This window comes from Orcinus orca, chromosome 16 (genome assembly GCF_937001465.1).
Source record: "Orcinus orca chromosome 16, mOrcOrc1.1, whole genome shotgun sequence".
NCBI lineage: Eukaryota > Metazoa > Chordata > Mammalia > Artiodactyla > Delphinidae > Orcinus > Orcinus orca.
The window spans coordinates 49215878-49237946 of NC_064574.1; the positions used below are offsets into that span (position 1 = coordinate 49215878).

At 45.2% G+C, this 22069-nt stretch overlaps 1 long non-coding RNA gene across 1 annotated transcript in view; it reads right to left on the minus strand.

The window, feature by feature from the left end:
* Positions 1–22069, minus strand: part of LOC117201540 (uncharacterized) — a 141803-nt gene that overhangs the window by 71019 nt on the left and 48715 nt on the right. The window lies entirely within an intron of this gene.

Consider the following 22069-nt stretch of genomic DNA (forward strand, 5'->3'; position numbering starts at 1 on the left):
AGAGAAACCTCCCCGTGGGATTTTTAGTGGGGTCACAAGCTACCGGGCCAGGAGGTCAAAGCCCTGAATACTCTTTGTATAACTTTGCACAAAGGTGCTGTTCAGAAAGCCTGCAATCAAGTGGATACTTTTTGCCCTATTAGCACAAATTAGTTCTATTGATTGGTTTATCGGATAGCACCAAGCACAGAGCTGGTTTCCAAAAGGATAACACCTACATGGTGTCTGGGTGATTTAATTACAGAGATCGCATAAGGGATACCCAAAGGTACCATATGCAAGGCAGTGGAACTGGACAGGACAGAGCAGGTGCCACGCAGACGGTGATAGAGCACATGGATTTTAATATCTACCGGCTCTTCAGTTACGTCCTTAGTTGGCAACTTATTAGCTCTGTAGCCTTACGCTCACTTCTTAACCTCTCTGAGCCTCTATTTCCTCATTCACTAAATGAGTGATAATGTTAGTCCCCATCTCCAGAAGCTGAGTGAGCACTAAAGAGTTAACCACTCCCATCTATGTAAATGGCACAAGCCAGCACCTCGGAGTCTTTCTGGACATTCCCCCTCCCCTCTCCTCACATCCACCAACTCATCAAGTCCTGCGCATTTTCCTTTTCTGAGATCTCCCCATTCCACTCATACCTCCCCATTTCTTCTCCTGCCACACCTCACAGGCTACTTGTACCTTGCTGGTAAGTTGCCGGGGTCGTCTCTTCATTGGTCTTCCAAATTGTGGCTGATCTACTCCAACCATTCAGAACTCTGGAACTAGAGCAATCTGCTCAAATGCAGTCAGACTCCTCCCCTCTCTACCCCTTGGCTGTAGCTTGAACTTGGCAGTCGCTTCCACTGCATTTACCCTTCATGTGTCCTTCACAGTCTCCAAGCTTCCTCTCTACCACTCACCACACACCCACCTTGTTCATTATTTTCCAGCCACACCTGGTCTACTCTCAGTTTCTCCAATTTTCCATGTTCTATCTTCCCTCAGGGGCTGTGCATGTGCTATTGTCTCTACTTGAAGTATTCTGATCCTACTTCTCTCCTCGTTTTCTCCTGCTCATCCTCCAAGCCTCAGCTTACCTGTCCTTTTCCTGTGCACCTTCCTCTAAACCCCCAGGCTAATTCATCGGATCTCCAGGAAGTGCAGTTCATCCATCAGAACCCTCACCCGAGCGCAGACATGTATTTATATCACTGTTCAGCTCATGCCTGTTCCCACACTAGTCCACCCTCCCGTAAGGGTAGAGGCAGTGCTTGTTTTGCACACGACGTTATTCACAGACTCTATCACAGCTCCTGGCTGTGGGGAGCATTTGATGAATTTGGCTGAATAGTTGAATAACTAAATAACCGATCAATGGATAGAGCTGAGTACAGCGCCTGGCACATTGGAAGAAACCTTCTCTGCCTGTGACGGATTATTATTATGGTTGTTGGTTGGGGTGAAAAAAAAAGATGGTGAACAGAGACAGAAGATGGGAACTTCAGTTCAGCCCGCACATTGTAGCAGAGCTGCCAGAGCCCTGCCCTTATCCTCGGGGTCCTCACCTCTACACGCAAGACTCTCTGCCTGAGCAGTTTCTTGTTTGTATGTTTTGTTTCTGGCTGCAGGAACCTTTTCTATAATCATTGAGGAAAAGCCAGAGGTGCCGGAGAGCTAACACCCCTGGAAGCAGCCTTCAGCAACCGATGACCAGAGGTTTGCAGGGCGGTGCTGCAGCATCCTCTGCCCTAGGTTGGTAACACTCATGTTCCACACTGCTTCTTGGCATTCCCCAGTGGGGCTAAGCTCTCCTTGCCCACCTCGTTGAACACTCCATCCTTTTTGCTTCCTCCCCTTCCCTATAGCACTTCCTTACTTCCCTACTGGTGCTTCCTGGGATCATCCCACAAGTGAACCACTTGCACTTGACTTTGTCTGGACTCATACTCTGAGGAGGCCGTACGATGCCCACAGTTTCACGGTGAGGAAGACAAACTTGAAATCCATCGTGACTGGGTTAACAATATCTACACTTACTCTTAGCACGTTTCACCTTGTAGGGCACGGCTGAGGTCCTGGAAGAGGCCCTGTAATCCTTGTTTGGGCTTCAGACCCAGATCTGAGGGGCAACATGTGCCTTCTGAAGATGCTCTTGCAAGAGAAGCTACAGAGTCTGGCTCCAATTCCCCAAACGCCAGGTGCAGCCCCCCGACAAAGCTGAAACCCTGGTTTTGAGGGGTGTAGAGTCAGTGACAACAGACTATAAAATCTAGGAAGATAGAAGGGAGTTTGCAGAACTGTCCAGCTCAGTTCCAATCTATCTCAAAGTTCCTTACCTTCATTCCACTCCCAACACATCGTGTGAAAAACAGGCATTTACCGTGATTTGGTGATTCTCAGGTGAATGACTTGTCGGCATGCACACAGACCCTGGTGGAAAGAAAGGGTGGAGCCTGTTGGTTATTGGGGAGAGGATGGGACATGGACACTTGACAAACTCTGTACCCCATTCTGTTGCCTTTCTGCTGACAACACATTTTCATTACCATCCTGTCCCACAGGGCCGCCTGGGTTTATGATCTTTGCTGTGGCTTAGCTCAAAGAGAAACCCTCAGCGAAAGCTTCCCTGACCACTGAGGCTGAATAAATCACTGCCTCCTCTTGGTCCCCATAGCAATACATAAGCTACTGTGCAAGATTCCTCTAGCATCCATCCCCCACTGCATTAGAATGAAGTGGGCACACCTCTCTCGCCCCTTCAGGTCTTTCATATTCACCCCTATCTTCTTTTTTCCTTTTTGAGGTGAAATTCACCTAACATCAAACTAACCGTGTTAAAGCGAGCATTTCAGTCGCATGTGGTACATTCACAATGCTGTGTAATCAGCTAGTTCCAAAGCATTTTCATCACCCCCAAAGAAAGCCCCATACCCACTAGGCAGTTACTCCCAACTTGCTTTCTGTCTCTCTGTATTCTTAGCACTAAGCATGTAGTTAGCATTTGATACATTCTTTTTGGGGGAATGAATGATAATTTACTGTGATAAGAGGCAAGGGGTGGAGCTGCAGCATCTTCAAATCCAAGCACAGGTGGTTGAAAGGATCACTCTGGATCCAGACTGCCTGAATTTGGATGCCAGGTTTACATCTGCATAACTCAGCAAGACAGCTAAACTTTTGTGCCTCCGTTTCCTTGTCTATAAGATGAGAACAAAAACAGAATCTACCTTGAGGAGATGTTATGTCAATTAAATGAATCAGTATGTATAAAACACTCAGAACAGTAGCTGGCATGTAGAAAACCAGATTAGTCTGTGTTAAATAACAAGTGACACCCTACACTATTGCTGTTGGAGTAATAGCCTCTGAGTTCATCTTCCAAGAAAGAGTTAGAACAGAAATCTACACCTAGAAAACTGCCATGCTGACATGCGACAGCTCTCCATGAAAAGGATGTTCATGCTGCGTTTGCTCTTAAGTAACTGTCCATCCTCTTATCCCACTCCTGCCACCCTGACCACTCCACCCCACCGCCCTCCCCCACCCCAACACCCAGACTACTGCCCTAGTCTCAGTTGTGTGTATTAACGCGACCAGCATGCAAGTTCCAGGAGGGTAGGGACCATGTCTGTTTTGTGCATCTCTGTTTTACCTACACCTAGCACATAATCAACACTCAGTGATTGACTGTTGAATAAATAAATTAATTAATGTATACAATGACCTATCCTTCTAACCATAAAATTTCAGAATATATTACCATCTCTGCCTCCTCAGCTGCTCCCTATGCTTCAAAAAGGAACTTGTCAGAGCATAAAAGCTCGTGCAAGGTGTACTCCTCCCTCAGCTTCCTGTCTGTACCTGTTCACACCTCCTCTTTCCACCTCTGTCCTTGGTGGGGGAGGGAGGAGAGTGACAGGGGATAAGGGTTACTGATCCCTCGTGTCCCTTTGCCTCTGAGCTGGTCCCCACACAACTTTATGTTCTAGCTGGGCCTCAGCCTTGATGTAAAACTCTCCAGTTCCATATAAATAATGGTTGTAATTAATAATAAATGAACAGCCTGGGGGATTGCAGAGCGGAATTTAGTGGCTGGAGATGTACACATCTGTATTCGGTGCCAATAGGAGTCATGGATATGGAAAAAAAACGGTGGAGCTACCATCTCAGATCCAGGACACTGCTAAGAGGCACCAGGCAACTGGCAGCTCTCAGCCTTGTAGAAAATCGCAGTTGTAATCACAGTTTCCTGGGTGTAAAGGAGAGGAAGGTATTTTTATCTTTTTGGTCTTTCTCCCTCCAAATCAGGGTTATATCCCCCCAAAGTCCAAGCAATTTATTTGCGGAAAGGCAGAAATCTGAACGTGAAAGCAAGGCTGGGGAAAGGATTTGGGTACATGGAAGGAAAATGAAATAAGAGCGCTGTGTACTTTTACAAGAACCAATGGAACCAATGAGTCTTGAAGAGATGATGAAGACTGACTTCTACAGAAAGCAAACAAAAATGGACCATAGGATGCACGGTTGGGGTAAAAACCTCTTAGCTCAGACGTTCTCACTGAGTGCAGTGGGTGAGCTTCTTCATTACATCCAGTCCTTCCAGGCAACACACGTCTACATTTCCCAGTCCAATTCCTCCACCTTCTCCCAAATCTTGATTTCCTGAGATGGAAGTCAACAGCTGCAAACATTTTCAAGGTCACTGGCTGATCAGCTGCCCATAGCCACAAAGAGGCAGGAGGTAGAACAATGCCAGGTTGCTGACAGGATTCCAAGACAACACATGTGAAGGGCTGAGCCTAGTAGCTGACACACAGCAAGCACCTGAGTGAAAGCCGTCACTGTGATGTTCCAGGCTCAGGGCTGCCTGATACCTGTATATTGCCCCATTTTCTCTACATGAAACACACTTGAGATTCAGAACTCTGCTCAAAAGCAGCTCATAGCACTGTAGAAAATTGCATTTGTAACCACACATATTTTCTGAGTGCAAAGGAGAATATTGTTCTTCAAGTACCATTGTACTCAATTTATAGAAGCTGAACTGAGGCTTTAAGATGTTAGGTAACTTGGCCAAAACTACAGCTTGTAAATGACAGAACTGTGATTTGAACACAGATCTGTCATTTCTAAAGTCCCTGAACAACAGCCTCCCCTGTCCTGGACCTCCAGGTTAACGTCTCTGTGTGAAAAGAAAAGGGAGAGTGGTCACTAGGAACCTTAGGGGCTCACCAAGTCAAAACTCACCAGACTAGGGACTTCCCTGGTGGTCCAGTGACAAAGAATCCACCTTCCAATGCAGGGGACGTGGGTTCAATCCCTGGTCAGGGAGAACTAAGATCCCACATGCCGTGGGGCAACTAAGCCCGCGCACCACAATTACTGAGCCTGCGCACCACAACAAAAGATCCCTCATGCTGCAATGAAGATCCTGCGTGCTGCAACTAAGACCCGACATAGGCATAAATAAATAAATAAATAAATAAAATATTAAAAAAAAACTTACCCGACTAAACACAATTCCTTCTGGACGCGATGGATGAGGGAGACACCCTGGACATACACAGATCATATAAGACGTTGGATAAGGAACCGTAGTGACCGTGTGGCCAAGATGAAGAGATCTGAAGTAGATATTGGTACAGATGACTAGAAATATTGGGTGCAGGCTTTGAGGAGGCTTCACACATCCATCCCAAGCAAGGAAAATGTCTAAGCTTTTATTCATCCCATGCATAGTTACAGTTGGTGAAATGGCAGGGTGCTGCGGAGATACTAAAAGAGATGCCAAAAAACAGGCATTGTCTTAGGTCAGATCCCCTAGAAGCAGAGCCTGAGAAAAAGACTTGGGGGCATTTAATTTTTTGAGGACCTTCTCTTAGGAGAAAACTGCAAAGAAGTAAGAGAAGCAGGATAGGAAAAGAAATAAGATAGGATGTAGTCTCAAAGAACATTTAGCCTAGGCCTGATCCACAGGAACATTCTGGAACCTAAATTATACTGCCAAGCTGTCCTCACCTTGAGGCATAGGGCTGGATTTTGCACTCTGCATAAGTCCATCATGTCTCTGGGTTTCCCCTCCCAGGGTGGGGCATCCCATCAACAGAGGGCAGTTCTCCGGAGAAGGGAGCAGCTCTGGGCCGTTAGCAGCCAACACTCACAGCAGCTGGGGAATGGTTGCATGGCGGGCACCAGAACAGTCTACTACAGACGTTTTCCCTATAGGAAATGCCATGACAGTGAGAGGAAATCTCAGTAGAGAGACCCAGCCAGGCACTGCGTGGGGTTCAGAAGAGGCCAAAAGAGCAGGTGTGATTAAGAGGCTGATGAGAAGTGATTCTGAACATGAGAATGGTACGGTGGGTAGGATTATTGCTTTCAATTCTTCACTCCCTCCCGGTTATAAAATTAAATGTCCCTGCCATTGCCATGGCTTCATGGTGGACGGAGGGCACTTTTCACCCCTTGTTTTGAGCCTGATTTGCTTTGGTCCATGAAATATTAATGAACACCATTTGCACAGAAGCCCTGAACATGCCTCCCACACTGCTGTGAACCTCCATGGAAAGGGCATAACCTCAGCGGCTACTGGTCAAGGAGAAACGTAGGGAGTAGACATCAACCCAACTGCCACCTTGAGCCACATCCGGCTGAGACACAGCTGACCCACAGACCACAAGCAAGAGGATAAATGTTGCTGTAGACCCACTGGTTGGTAGGCAGCAGGATCTAACTGACTAGACGGAAAGATTTTAATGGTTCACTTTTACAATTGTAGGCAGAAATAGAATTTTATTAGGGCACCTGTACTAAAAACACAATTTTAAACGGTAAACAGAGCTCACCACCTTCTGATATGCCATCTCCTCTCATTGGATTTTGTCTAGTCCACCTTTTCCTGGCCTAGAAAAATATCCCAATGACTTCATTTATCAGATGGGGAGACTGAGGCAACAGAGTGAATGACTTTGGGGACAGTCCTCACCCAGCGGACAGTGGGGACAGGTGGATGGATGCCCAGCCTTCCTCCCCACCGCGGTGTTGACTCTGAGGTTGACTGCTCACCAGGTGCCCCAGGGGCAACACTCAGTAACACTCTCTCTCTTGCCTTCTTTCTTCCTTGCTTCACTCTCCTCACCTCCTCACAGAGCTTTGTGGGACTGTCTCCCAAATAAACTCTCTACTCCCAAGCCCTTGTCTCAGTATCTGCTTCTGGGGAAAACCCCAACTAAGGCTCTGTGCCACTTCTTCCCAATGCTGTTTGAAATGGCAAAGGGGAAAAATGAATGTTAGTAATGGTTTGACTAGGGAAACAGAACTACAACGAGTGATACACAATGAGGGCTTATTATGGGGATTAGACCTCAAGGCAGTCTCTTAAACTATTATGCTATTTTGGTCTTCTGCTTCAAAAGTTCTAAAATTTGATAAACTCCTCCAAATAAAAGGTCTGAATAATTTCCTTGATGTGCCACACATTTCTCTACAGGGGGCCATTCAGTGGAGTGAGCAAAATGTATATTGAGTAACCATTGGTCAAAATAGTTGAAGTACTTTGTTGACCTGAAATGTTAGTTGACATGCTTGGACCTTCTCTGGTAGGAGTCAACTTCACCCATGAAGGTAAAGGTCACCATCCCTGGCTGCTGAATCGGAAGTTCAATGGACCATGGTTGTTTGCCACCATTACAGCATCACTGCCTCAAAGCTGTTTTCCAGAGTCTGCTTCAAAGGAGGCACAGAACTTATACCTAAGGAATGAATGCCCTGTCCAACCAGCTTTGGTATTGTTGCTTTTCCTAGCACAGAACATTGAGAAAATTAGCACATGTGGAATTCATGTATGTACCAGTTTGTTCCCATTCTAACTTGACTCATGTTTGAAGAATGTGACATTGGATTATAGGACATTAAAACTGGGCAAAGGAGAAATATTTCCCTATTTACCGTACACATGCATATATTCACGTACACACACACACACACACACACACACACACACACACAGCCCTAAAGTGCAGGATCCAACTTCAGAGTGATAAATATATTCCATCCAGTCAATGAAAGGATCAAAGGAGAAATGAGAGAGAGAGAGAAGGTGAGAAAATGTAGTATAAAAAAGGTCAATTTGGGCTTCCCTGGTGGCGCAGTGGTTAAGAATCCTCCTGCCAATGCAGGGGACGCGGGTTCGAGCCCTGGTCCGGGAAGATCCCACATGCCACGGAGCAACTAAGCCCGTGCGCCACAACTACTGAGCCTGCACTCTAGAGCCCGTGAGCCACAACTACTGAGCCTGTGTGCCGCAGCTACTGAAGCCCACACTCCTAGAGCCTGTGCTCCGCAACAAGAGAAGCCACCGCAGTGAGAAGCCGGCACACTGCAATGAAGAGTAGCCCCCGCTCACCGCAACTAGAGAAAGCCTGTGCACAGCAACAAAGACCCAACACAGCCATAAATAAATAAATTAATTTTTTTAAAAAAGGCCAATAAAAAAAATAGAACATGACTACAGAGGTAATATGATTTCAAGTAAATCATCTCTACTAATTTTTTAAGAGCTAGATTTTTAAAAGAAAATATACAATTTAACTGGGCAGATATGTATATGTCTACTGAGACTTTGAATATACCTTATGGAATCAGCAAAACTTCTCCTTCCTGTATCCATGTTGTTGCTCTCCTTTTTTTTTTTTTTTTTATATTTTTTTTATGAAAGAAAAAGAATATTCATTTATTTTTAATGACTTATTAGAACAAATACCTATAGATATCATTATATATATGATATATAAATTAATTATACAATATATCATGTATTAATTATTAAAACATACTCTGGTAAATATTATATATTCAATATGAAACAGGAGGAAAGGGGGCAGGGCACAACCTTTAAAAGAATTACATAGCCCGAGGACACAACATAAACTGATTAGAACAAAATAGGTCCAAGATGGCGGACGAGTCTACTTCCACTAGACCTTGAGCCTCAGTATACACTCATTGTAACACATCAGCAAGCTAAGCGACACACCCACAGGTGCCACGACAGTTCCAAGGATGACCATAAAGGTCAAAAAGTGGGCGGTGGCTCAATTCCTAGAAATCCCCACCCCTTCCCCAAAATAGCTGGAATACTCCTCCCACTCATCAGCGTATGAAATTACTCACCCCTATAAAACTAACAACCCCATACCCTGGTGCTGCCCTCGCCTTCTTTTTTTTTTTTTATTTTTTTTTTTATTTTTTTTTATAGGTATACCTGGATTTAATTCTCACTTCTACCGCTTGGTAGCTGGATAGCCTTAGGCAAGTTTCATACCTCCCTGAAATTCACTTAATTCAGTCTGTAAAATGGCATAATAACTTATTATAGCATCCTTTTAGGAATTTTAAATCAGTTCTTGAAATAAAAGTACACAATATATAGACAAGTATGGATTCCTCAATAGATATTTGACCTTTCATTTCTCCAGTATCCCACCCGCATCAAATAAAGAAAAATACTTTTTAAAATTTACGAATATTTCATTGTTGTAAAGTTAAAGCCATAAAAATAATCAAATGGCCTACTATCATACCGTTAGAAGAAAAAAAAAAAGGTGTTCATGAGAGTTCCATATTAGAATACAAGTTTTCCTTAGGCACCTGTTTATGTATGCTATTCTGCTCTTTACAATAAATAATTAAATTTAAAAGACTTAATTCCTCACTTTTAAGACCTTATTAGTTTACAAATTACATATTGACCTATGCTAAATTTTATACCGACCCATGCTAATGAATTCAGTACAGAAAACAAAAAACACTGCACTCAAGCAAACTACATATATATATATATAACTTATATGAGAATTGCTACTCCAGCTTTCTTTTGGTTTCCATTTGCATGAAATACCTTTTTCCATCCCCTTACTTTCAGTCTGTATGTGTCTCTAGGTCTGAAGTGGGTCTCTTGTAGACAGCAAATATATGGGTCTTGTTTTTGTATCCATTCAGCCAATCTGTGTCTTTTGGTGGGAGCATTTAGTCCATTTACATTTAAGGTAATTATCGATATGTGTGTTCCCATTCCCATTTTCTTAATTGTTTGGGGTTTGTTATTGTAGGTCTTTTCCTTCTTTTGTGTTTCTTGCCTAGAGAAGTTCCTTTAGCAGTTGTTGTAGAGCTGGTTTGGTGGTGCTGAACTCTCTCAGCTTTTGCTTGTCTGTAAAGGTTTTAATTTCTCCATCAAATCTGAATGAGATCCTTGCTGGGTAGAGTAATCTTGGTTGCAGGTTTTTCTCCTTCAACACTTTCAATATGTCCTGCCACTCCCTTCTGGCTTGCAGAGTTTCTGCTGAAAGATCAGCTGTTAACCTTATGGGGATTCCCTTGTGTGTTATTTGTTGTTTTTCCCTTGCTGCTTTTAATATGTTTTCTTTGTATTTAATTTTTGACAGTTTGATTAATATGTGTCTTGGCGTATTTCTCCTTGGATTTATCCTGTATGGGACTCTCTGTGCTTCCTGGACTTGATTAACTATTTCCTTTCCCATATTAGGGAAGTTTTCAACTATAATCTCTTCAAATATTTTCTCAGTCCCTTTCTTTTTCTCTTCTTCTTCTGGAACCCCTATAATTCGAATGTTGGTGCGTTTAATGTTGTCCCAGAGGTCTCTGAGACTGTCCTCAGTTCTTTTCATTCTTTTTTCTTTATTCTGCTCTGCAGTAGTTATTTCCACTATTTTATCTTCCAGGTCACTTATCCGTTCTTCTGCCTCAGTTATTCTGCTATTGATCCCATCTAGAGTACTTTTAATTTCATTTATTGTGTTGTTCATCGTTGCCTGTTTCATCTTTAGTTCTTCTAGGTCCTTGTTAACTGATTCTTGCATTTTGTCCATTCTATTGTCCATTCTATCTCCAAGATTTCGGATCAACCTTACTATCATTATTCTGAATTCTTTTTCCGGTAGACTGCCTATTTCCTCTTCATTTGTTAGGTCTGGTGGGTTTTTATCTTGCTCCTTCATCTGCTGTGTGTTTTTCTGTCTTTTCATTTTGCTTATCTTACTGTGTTTGTGGTCTCCTTTTTTGCAGGCTGAAGGTTCGTAGTTCCTGTTGTTTTTTGTGTCTGTCCCCAGTGGCTAAGGTTGGTTCAGTGGGTTGTGTCGGCTTCCTGGTGGAGGGTACTAGTGCCTGTGTTCTGGTGGATGAGGCTGGATCTTGTCTTTCTGGTGGGCAGGTCCACGTCTGGTGGTGTGTTTTGGGGTGTCTGTAGACTTATTATGATTTTGGGCAGCCTCTCTGCTAATGGGTGGGGTTGTGTTCCTGTCTTGCTAGTTGTTTGGCATAGGATGTCCAGCACTGTAGCTTGCTGGTCGTTGAGTGAAGCTGGGTGCTGGCGTTGAGATGGAGATCTCTCAGAGATTTTTGCTGTTTGATATTATGTGCAGCTGGGAGGCCTCTTGTGGACCAGTGTCCTGAAGTTGGCTCTCCCACCTCAGAGGCACAGCACTGACTCCTGGCTGCAGCACCAAGAGCCTTTCATCCACAGGGCTCCTTAATTTGGGATGATTCGTTGACTATTCAGGTATTCCACAGATGCAGGGTATATCAAGTTGATTGTGGAGCTTTAATCCGCTGCTCCTGAGGCTGCTGGGAGAGATTTCCCTTTCTCTTCTTTGTTCTCACAGCTCCCAGGGACTCAGCTTTGGATTTGGCCCCGCCTGTGCGTGTAGGTCGCCGGAGGGCGTCTGTTCTTTGCTCAGACAGGACGGGGTTAAAGGAGCCGCTGATTCGGAGGCTCTGGCTCACCCAGGCCGGGGGGGTAGGGAGGGTCACGGAGTGTGGGGCGGGCCTGCAGCGGCAGAGGCCTGTGTGACGTTGCAGCCTGAGGCGCGCCGTGCGATCTCCCGGGCGAGTTGTCCCTGGATCCCGGGACCCTGGCAGTGGCGGGCTGCACAGGCTCCCCGGAAGGGCATGTGGCTAGTGACCTGTGTTCGCACACAGGCCTCCTGGTGGCGGCAGCAGCGGCCTTAGCGTCTCATGTCTGTCTCTGGGCTCCGCACTTTTAGCCGCCTGTTGCTCTCCTTTGACCCTGGCTCTGACCTTGGCCGTGTGACTTGCTCTGGTCAATGGGACAAAAGCAAAGGTGACAAGAGAAGTGTTTGCACACCGAGCCTTTCCTCTCTCGCTGTTCCTGGAAATCTGCTGTCACTATGTGAAGGAGCTGGGCTCGTGTGCTGGCTGCTGAGAACCGTGCAGCCAATCAATCCCTCCATCTCAGCCAACAACCAGCCAACTCCAGAAGCAGCGCCGCAGACATGACGCGACACTGAGCACAGATGTGTGAGTAAGCCCAGACGAGGCCAGCACCACAGTGCCGCCAAGCCTAGCTCACGTCGTCAATTCACAGAAGCACAAGCTAAGTCAACGGCTGTTATTTTAAGCTCCTAAGGTGGAGCTGAAGTTTTAAGGTGGTTTGCTATGCAAACCTAACTGGTACGTTTGACATCATGACATGAAGTACAGCAGAAGGAAGTACAAGACAAGGTCCCTGCCCATAGGGACCCACAATCTAGTTGGGATCCAAAGAATGTAGAATAAAACAGCCAGGTAGCGAGGCAGCATGCTATCAGCATTATGTTCTGGCTTAATAAATTATAGAAAAGGTGCTAATTAGGAGGTACAAGCAGGAAGTGAGAAAGAAGTAAAAGGTGGGAGCTAATAATGTGTCTTTAGAGAAGGCAAGGTAGGACAGCCTGAACTCGTACAATCCAGCGAGGTACTTGGCGGGGGGACATGGGAAAGGAACACATGCAGGGAGTAGGGTAGCAGGAGGGCTTGGGATCTTCTTGGCAGAAACTAACATCAAAACAGAAGGCAATAGGCAACTGCTCAAAAGTCAGAAATAATTTAATTCTCAGTTAAGTCCAGTAATGTGCTTACCTTAGAGGCTGTACTGGGACGTTAATGAGGACGATGAACTGTCTTGGACATCTAGGGCTCCATCTGCCCAACCCTTCTCTTCAGAGCCCCGTGATCCCCGTGGCAACTCTGGGCCATCATGTTATTACTCTGGGTCTTTGCTTGGCCCAACGAATCCTCCCAGACGGAGAAAAGGGGGGGATTGTAAGTCCCTCTGTGAAGTTGTTAAATACAAAGCTTGGGAGATGCCATCAGCCATGCTTTCCTTCTCATGGGAGAGAAATGAAACTATCACAGAGAAACAGACATGAAAGTCAAGCACAGACCGAGCACCATTCAGGGCTCCCGAGCAGTGGGTTCACCCTGTGGAGGGAAGCAAAGGTTTTCCTGGACCCTTGTAGGGTGCCTGACTGGGTCTGAAAAGTAGACTGCCAGAGACAGATGAACAGGAGAAAAGGATACACATTTCGTTAAGTTTTACCTGACATGGGCGCCTTCATAAGGAAAGGAAGACCCAAAGAAACAGAACTGGGTATTTTTATGCTGGGTTTGAGGAAGAGCAAACGGTCATGGAGGAACATGACAGGCTAAGGGGTAGGAGGAAGGCTAGTAAACAGGGGAGACTTAGCATGTCCTGTTTGCTTAGATTCTTCTTGGTGTCTCTTTGTCTTGGGAGACAAAGATTCTCTTTCCTATGGGTATAAGGAGGGCATCCATCACATGAGGATTTTATGACCTTTTTCAGGGGAGAAGGTAGTTCTGCTGTTTTCTCAGACTCCTTTAGCTTAAAATTTTCAACACGCCAAGGTGCCGTATTTGGGGGTAGAGTATCCTGAACCCCATCACTGGTCACTGTCCTTCCCAGGGTTTGGTTGTACAACCCACTTGGATCTGGCTTAGGCTGGGTCTGCAACCAAAGTAACACACTGTGAAAATTGAGGTGTGTAATTAACACGTAGATCAAGATTTCCCCAAATAGAATCTGGGCTCTTTGCCCTCTTTCATGGACCTATCTGAGGGAGACTCAAACAAAAAAAATGCTACTGGGATGGGGATTTTTTTAATCGAAATAAAGAAAGAGCATCGATTATGGTTCTGGGGAGACCAGAGAGAAGGAGAAAGATGCTCTTATGCGTGGAAAAGATGAAGATACACCCTCAGGAAAAGGGGAAAAGTGATTGGAGAACTGCAGAGAGAAAACCCTCGCACCTGTCTTCCCACAATTCCTGTGTGTATACAAATGGAGCCAATCCCCGGTCCCCTAGCATTGTCACTTTGAGCAAATCCAGGATCTGTTAGGAGAGAGGAGAGGGGAAGGGACAGTGGGAGACAGCAGTGGCATCCTGAAAAGACAGGAATTCCGTTTCCCACACAGCTCAGGGAGCCCAGCAAGGAGAGCATTTCTGTCCACCTTGGTGGACTTCAGATGTGGTTAGGGTCAGCGTCCTCATCTGTAAAATGGATACGATAATCACCCATAGCTCAAGGGCAGCCATCGGTGTTATACGAAATAACCCACGAGAACGCTGGAATGATGCCTGGCACTCAGCACACACTCAGGATGCGTGAGTTATTCTGAAGAACTATTCAACAGTGAAAACCCTGTGGCCTCAAAAGGTCACATGACTGATCTATAAGGCAGAATATCAGGAAGAAAACAATTATAGTAGAGGTGAGTCTACTATACATATATAGTAGAGGTGAGTCTTCTGAATAAGAGGTAGCCCACTACCACCTCGAAGGCATGGCCTCCAAGACCCGTGAGCAGAGCTGGGAGTCTGCACAGTTCTCACTGATCCCTGCTATCTTCCAGATCCTCCAAAGCACAAAGAACGCAGACTCCAGGGAAGCTGTCCCACAGTCTGAGTGTGGTTGTCTGGAGGGGGCATCGTACGTAATAAGCAATTCTCTAGTTTCATAGAGTCCCTTTGGATGTGCCCCAAAGCCCGCCTGTCCCACCAGGCCACTGGCTCATTAATGGGGCATCTTTGTCATGCAAATGAGATCTCCCGCCAAGCACATTTTGGAAATGTTTGTAGAGAGAGACAATTGCTCATCTTTCTTTAGTGGCTGCACAAAGCAGTAAACACAGGAAAGATCAGCTTCCTCGGAATTCAGGCATAAAGGCAGCAGAGATAAAAGGCAAAGAGATTCTGTCAACTCTAGCTTTCTTCTGCTGTAGACTGTGGGGAGGAAGGACTGGACAGGGAGTTTCCATAAAGCACAGTGAAGCTAACAGAGCAAATAATGGAGACGGGGGTACTGCCTGCTCCCCACAAAGCACAGCGAAGCTAACAGAGCAAATAATGGAGACGGGGGTACTGCCTGCTCCCCATAAAGCACAGCAAAGCTAACAGAGCAAATAATGGAGACGGGGTACTGCCTGCTCCCCATAAAGCACAGCAAAGCTAACAGAGCAAATAATGGAGACGGGGTACTGCCTGCTCCCCATAAAGCACAGCAAAGCTAACAGAGCAAATAATGGAGACGGGGTACTGCCTGCTCCCCATAAAGCACAGTGAAGCTAACAGAGCAAATAATGGAGACGGGGGTACTGCCTGCTCCCCATAAAGCACAGCAAAGCTAACAGAGCAAATAATGGAGACGGGGTACTGCCTGCTCCCCATAAAGCACAGCAAAGCTAACAGAGCAAATAATGGAGACGGGGTACTGCCTGCTCCCCATAAAGCACAGCAAAGCTAATAGAGCAAATAATGGAGACGGGGGTACTGCCTGCTCCCCATAAAGCACAGCGAAGCTAACAGAGCAAATAATGGAGACGGGGGTACTGCCTGCTCCCCATAAAGCACAGTGAAGCTAACAGAGCGAATAATGGAGACGGGGGTACTGCCTGCTCCCCTTCTGGGATGGGTACCCAGAGAGCCAGTTAAACGTTAATCCTGGGTGTGTCTATGAGGGTGTTTCTGGAAGAGATTACCATTTGAATTGGTAGTTTGAGTAAAGGAGATGCACCCCCTCACCCCCAAGTCGGGGTGGGGAGGGCATCATGGATCTGTTGAGGGCCTGAATAGAACAGAAAGGGGGAGGAAGGTTGAATTCTCCTGCTTCCCGCCCTCTTGCTTCCCAGGTCTTTAGGCTCAGACTCAAACCTACACCATCAGGTCTGCAGTTCTCAAGCCTTAGAACTACCACCCTTCCTGGGTCTCCACCTTGCGTAGGGCAGACCTTGGGACTTCTCAGCCTCCAGGATTGTGTGCACCAGTACCTTATAATGATTCTCTTCTATCATATTAATTCTATTTCTCCAGTATGCTTTCCTTCCCTCCCAGCACGTATTTCCAGGTGCAGAGACTAGAATGATGAGGGAGAATCACGTGCTCCCTGTCCCGTGGAGCAAGCAGCAGCTGCTTGGCCAGTTGGCTGGTGGCAGTGAGTCTCGAGGGCAGAAGATTTGTGGTCAGGTGACATCTGTGATGTACGCAGCAAGAAGGACCTGCTCCTCCGAGGGTGCGTCTGTGTCAAAAGTACCAAGAATAGGATGGCTTCTTCTTCACAAGACAAAGTCACGCCAGGGTCTTATCTCCGTAGGTAGTGTTGAGTAGCATTCCCGACCTGTGAAAGGGCTCACACAGCTCTGGGAATGAACTTCGGGTCCCTGTTTAGCTCTCGGGCCCCACCTGACCTCTGTTCTAGTGCTCTAGCCGCTCTGGCCTTCTGGGATGCCATAACCCTACCCCCTCCTTGGAGCCTTCGCCTCACTGCTGTTTCTGCTCCGTTGCCCCAACGCCCCTCTGCTGGCACCCCCAGCTGATCAGGCCACGACTGGTTCATGCTCCTCCCCGAGTTCAGTGCAAACATGCCCCGCAGAGAAATCACCACTAACCTCTCCTATTAACGTCCAGTTTAATTTCTTCATAATGGTTATCACTTCATGGCACTATCAGTCTCTGAAACTCTCTTTTTTATGTTTACTTGTTTACCAGTTGCTTTTCTTCTTTAAAGGGGTGGCATAGCCCGATGGTTGAGTCTGGACTCTACAACTAGACCCCCGGTTCTAATTCCAGCCCTGCCACTTTCTAGCTGCAGGATCCTGGGCACATTGCTCTACCTCTCTGTGCCCCTCTGTAAGAAGGGTGTGTAGTAGCACCAATCTCGGGGGGGGGTGGGGGTGTCCCATGGGGGATGGGGGGAGGTCGGATGACATTACACACCTGGTGGCTGCTTGCTGTTAGCCCTGCTCCACATCGCCCACTGGTATGTGTGTCTCATGACAGGAGGGTTGCCCTGTCTCACCTCTTTACTCTGTGCATCTGCAAAGTGCCTGGAACATAGTAGGTGCACAATAAATGTCTGTTGAATAATGAATGGGTATCACTGATTCAAACTAATGGGGTCACAACCAATCAGCCAGTCTTTCAGGTATGCATGAAAGTTTTGTCAGGCTAGCCTTTCCTGGGAAATGTATTGTTCAGTAATAATAAATAAAGAAATGTTTTATTCCATAAAAATGCATTAAAATTGCTAAATGAACCTAAAGAAAAAAGAATCATTCTAGAGAATAAAAATGTAAAGGTAAACCTAATGTCATACAAGTATTTTGAAGAAAGCATCTTCTGTCCTAGCTAGTATACGTTTAGCCCTAGGTTGTAATTTCCTTGAAGGTAGTGGATGTTATATTTCTCTTCAGCCTCACGCGTTCTGTTTTCCTAAATGTATGTTGAGGAACTTTAGACTTTATGGGAGAAGTCTATTTGTGAACTTGTGCAAGTTCTTTCACTTGATATTTTTTCCATTCACTATAGTCAAGTAGAGCATAAAATACTTAATGAGAAAATATACTAATGATATTTTACACATTTTTGTGTTAACCCGACTCCCATGGAATTGACACACTGACATTTTGTCCATTTGTGTATCCGTCTAACTCTTATGAATTTGTTCTGTTCCTTTAGCTCCGGCACCAGGAAATCTGCCAAGTTCCTTACATAACTTAACTAATTAAACTTCATGGGACTCTATAGGAGGTAGTATAAAATTCCTGTTTTATAATGAAGAAATTAAGAATCAGAGAGGTGAAGTGACATGCCAAACATCACACAGCTATGAGAGGCACAGCAGAGATCTGAACACAGTCCTTTAAACTGTAAATCCCATGCTGTTAACCACTACCTTAAAGGGTTACCCTGAGCAGAGGAGGGCAGGAGAGCTAAGCTTTGTGGTCATCCTACCAGGCTCTTGATGCCTCCAGACCTGAAAGCCCACCTGACCTTCGGTTTGAAGGTCCCCCTTTTCAGCCCTCTATCTGTTACCCTGAGCTGGCCCCCAAGGGAAGCTTCCTAAAACAGTGCCAGCATCTGCCGCCCTTAATGGGACTTCCCAACCAACCACTACTGTCTATTGATTCCAGAGTTGGCGGGAATTCTCAGGTAGGTGCTTCATCTCCCATCCCGTTACAATGACACCTGTCCAGCACCAGCATTTCAAAACGGCACCATTTTTAAAGTTCATGGCCCCTTGTTAATTAATTCAGGTATGTACTCTTTTTCAATTAAAATCTTCCTGTCTGGCCTGGAATTACTTTCACACTCACTGTCATAAACTGGCAGGTTCTTTAACTCTTACCTGTAATGTATTCATCTAAAAGATTTTTTACCACAAATTTGTACAACTAAAACAAATAAATCCTACACTTTTAAACATAATGTGTGGGGGGTTTTTTTTTTAAACATAATGTGTTTTAATGCCCCTCCTCTCTCAAGACAGTTATGTGACTATTTTCTTAAGGGAAAGTAACATGGATTGCTTTTAAAGGAAACTCACGATTTCCAACCAGATCATGACTTAGAATGCCACGCTGAAGACAGGGGCTAGGAAGCTGTGGCTTGGCACTAAATACAAACCCTATTCCACAAAGAACTCGTGCATTTCTGTAAAATGGGACCGATGATACCCAACTCCTAAGAATACAGCAAGAATTAAAGGAGATAATACCTGGAAAGCATTTCACTCACTGTCTGGCACATCGTAAGTGATCCACCTAAACTTCTATTCAGTAGTTCAAGAGTTCCTTGGAGGGAATGCAAGATACACTTGCCTTGTTTTTAATTCTATTCAACAGAGAAAGCACAAAGACAGATCCTAAAGCCCCATGGCATGTAAGTTTCCAAACCCTCATTGGACGTTTAAATTCAGTTCTGCTTTTAAGACTTCCCTTAGGCCGTTCTCAGTTCTGAATCTGTACCAACCTCACTAGTTCTCCAGATAGGAATGGTCCCTACAGCTGCAGCATCAAAGCATTTATCTGGCCAAACACGGCACAGTTCTGCAGGTACCCCCACTCTGGAAGCCTGAATGGAGGTGTTTACTAAATGGGGAGGGGTTGTGGATGGACCCACATCACTTGACAGCAGTGTTTTAATATTGCTCTGCTTCTGTACACGTTGGCCAAACCATCGTTCAATACTGTAAAGCCAACAGCCTGTACTTTTCCATTTAATTTTATTAGATTATTTCTAAAGAGAGTTTCCACACTCTTTGAAACCCATGTTTCCATTTTAAGCCACTGAAGTTCATTCCAGTAAGGGCTCAGTGGCCTCTTTAGTTCAGAAGAGGGAAGGAAAGGGTGTAGGTTTGGTACCCATATTTATTCAAGATGCCCATCCCTTACTGGGGGGCAGACTTAATGCAGCCACATTCCTCATCCCACCCTTTTTCCTTGGCACTGCTCTTTTCTCCTCTCTGCCTCTTGTGTTATGCAGCCTTTTGAATAAATACCTATTCCAAAAAGCATCTTGACATGTTGTTTCCAATTAGTTTCCTCTGTAGATTTGGCTCCAACACCAGCACCTGCAGAGGTGGCCGGTAACATCTACAAGGTTGTTTTTACATAACTGCACGGCAGAAGGATAAAGCCTGGGCGTACAAGTTAAAGTGGTGTGGAAACCGATTTGAGAAACAAATATCCCAGGAAGTGATTAATAATTTAAACCCTGACCCAAGCTCAAAACAAATGTGGGATGACAGAGAAAAATGAGCCTTCTGCAGTGCCGTGTTGGGACAAGGATGTGAGTCTCCAGTGAATGGGTGTGCGGCTCACGGCCAGAAGTTCTCAGTGTGTTGGTCTTGCCTGTCATTCAAAGTCAGCTTCCCTCCATGACACATCTGTAGAAGGGAACTGAAGGACACTAAAGAAAATACCTTGGGGCTTCCCTGGTGGCGCAGTGGTTAAGAATCCACCTGCTTGGGCTTCCCTGGTGGCGCAGTGGTTGGGAGTCCGCCTGCCGATGCAGGGGACACGGGTTTGTGCCCCGGTCCGGGAGGATCCCACATGCTGTGGAGCGGCTGGACCCATGGGCCATGGCCGCTGAGCCTGCGCTCCACAACGGGAGAGGCCACGGCAGTGAGAGGCCCGCGTACAGCAAAAAAAAAAAAAGAATCCACCTGCCAATGCAGGGGACACAAGATAGATCCTTGGCCCGGGAAGATCCCACGTGCCACGGACCAACTAAGCCTATGCACCACAACTACTGAGCCCGCGTGCCACAGCTACTGAATCCCGCACGCCTAGAGCCCATGCTCTGCAACAAGAGAAGCCACAACAATGAGAAAACCGTGCACCACAACGAAGAGTAGCCCCTGCTCGCCGCAACTAGAGAAAGCCCGCACACAGCAACAAAGACCCAACACAGCCAATAAATTAATTAATTAATTTAAAAAAAAGAAAAAGAAAATACCTTGGATTCAGGCCAACTCATTCAAAACCAAAGCCAAAGTGAAGAGGTTCCTCTGGCTACCTGTTTCCCATAGATTTTTTTTTTTTTTTGGCTGTGTCGGGTCTTAGTTGCAGCATGCAGGATCTTTCATTGCGGCATGTGGGCTTCTCTCTAGTTGTGGCGCGCAGGCTCCAGAGCACATGGGTTCTGTAGTTGTGGCGTGCGGGCTCTCTAGTTGTGGCATGCAAGCTCAGTAGTTGCGGCACGTGGGCTTAGTTGTGCTGCAGCATGTGGGATCTTAGTTCCCCAACCAGGGATCGAACCGGCGTCCTCTGCATTGCAAGATGGATTCTTAACCACTGGAACACCAGGGAAGTCCCGCCCATAGATTTTAATCCAATCACTTTGGCATTTGGCATCTGCAGCTTTCAATTGCCTTAAATCAGTGATTCTTCATCTTTTTGCACCATGATCCCTCTGGCTGTCTGAGCGAGTCAGTGGGCTGCTTCTCAGGATAATATTTTAAATCATAAAATACAGTACACAGGATTTCAAAGGAAAAGAATTATTTTAAATACTTTTGTCAAAATATTATAAAAACAAATTTGATAGAGTAATATATGTGGTTCTCTATTTGTTCTTCAGTTCCCAAATGTAATTCTTTCTAAACTTTTCTTTTGAAATAACTTTAGACTTACAGAATGTTGCAAAAATAGTAAAGTACGTTCAATACACACTTCACTCAGATTCCCCCAATGTTCACATCTTAGATAACTGTGGTACATCTATCAAAACTAAGAAATTAACATTCTCTGAACTTAACTGTGCACTGTATTTGGATTTCACTGGTTTTTCCATCAATGTCCTTTTACTGTTCCAGGATCCAATCCAGGGTCCCACATTGTATGTAGCTGTTGTGTCTCCCTAGTCTTTTGTGACCTTGATACTTTTGAAGAATACTTGTTAGTTATTTTTAGAATGTCCCTTAATTTGGGTTTATCTGGTGTTTCTTATGATTAGATTGTGATTACGCATTTCTCACAAGAATGTGTTTTCTTATGAATGCATTTAATAACCAGCTACCTTAATAAATGCAGCAAATAACTATCTATTTAATGCACTGAATAGCTAACTACCTTAATACATAACTATCCTAATATTGAAGTGGCGAAGGGCATAAATCATATTTTGTGAGCTGCAACAACTAAAATGTGGTATGAAAATATCTGTGACTTCTGTTAGTGACAAAATCACAAATACTGCTAATAGTGCTGTGGCTTGTTTCCAAGCTTTAAATTGGAGGGAAATGATAAATATCAGTCAGGAAAACAAAGACTTTCTTCAATCCAAGTTCAAACCTCCCTGATTTCTATTTATGGACCTGGGGACCCCTGGTGAAGAGCCCCTGTCCAGAATTACCAATATTCACAGATAAGAGAGATGAATAAACCATATGCTAAAAGTTATTGCCACAATTGATCTCCCCATTTTTGCCT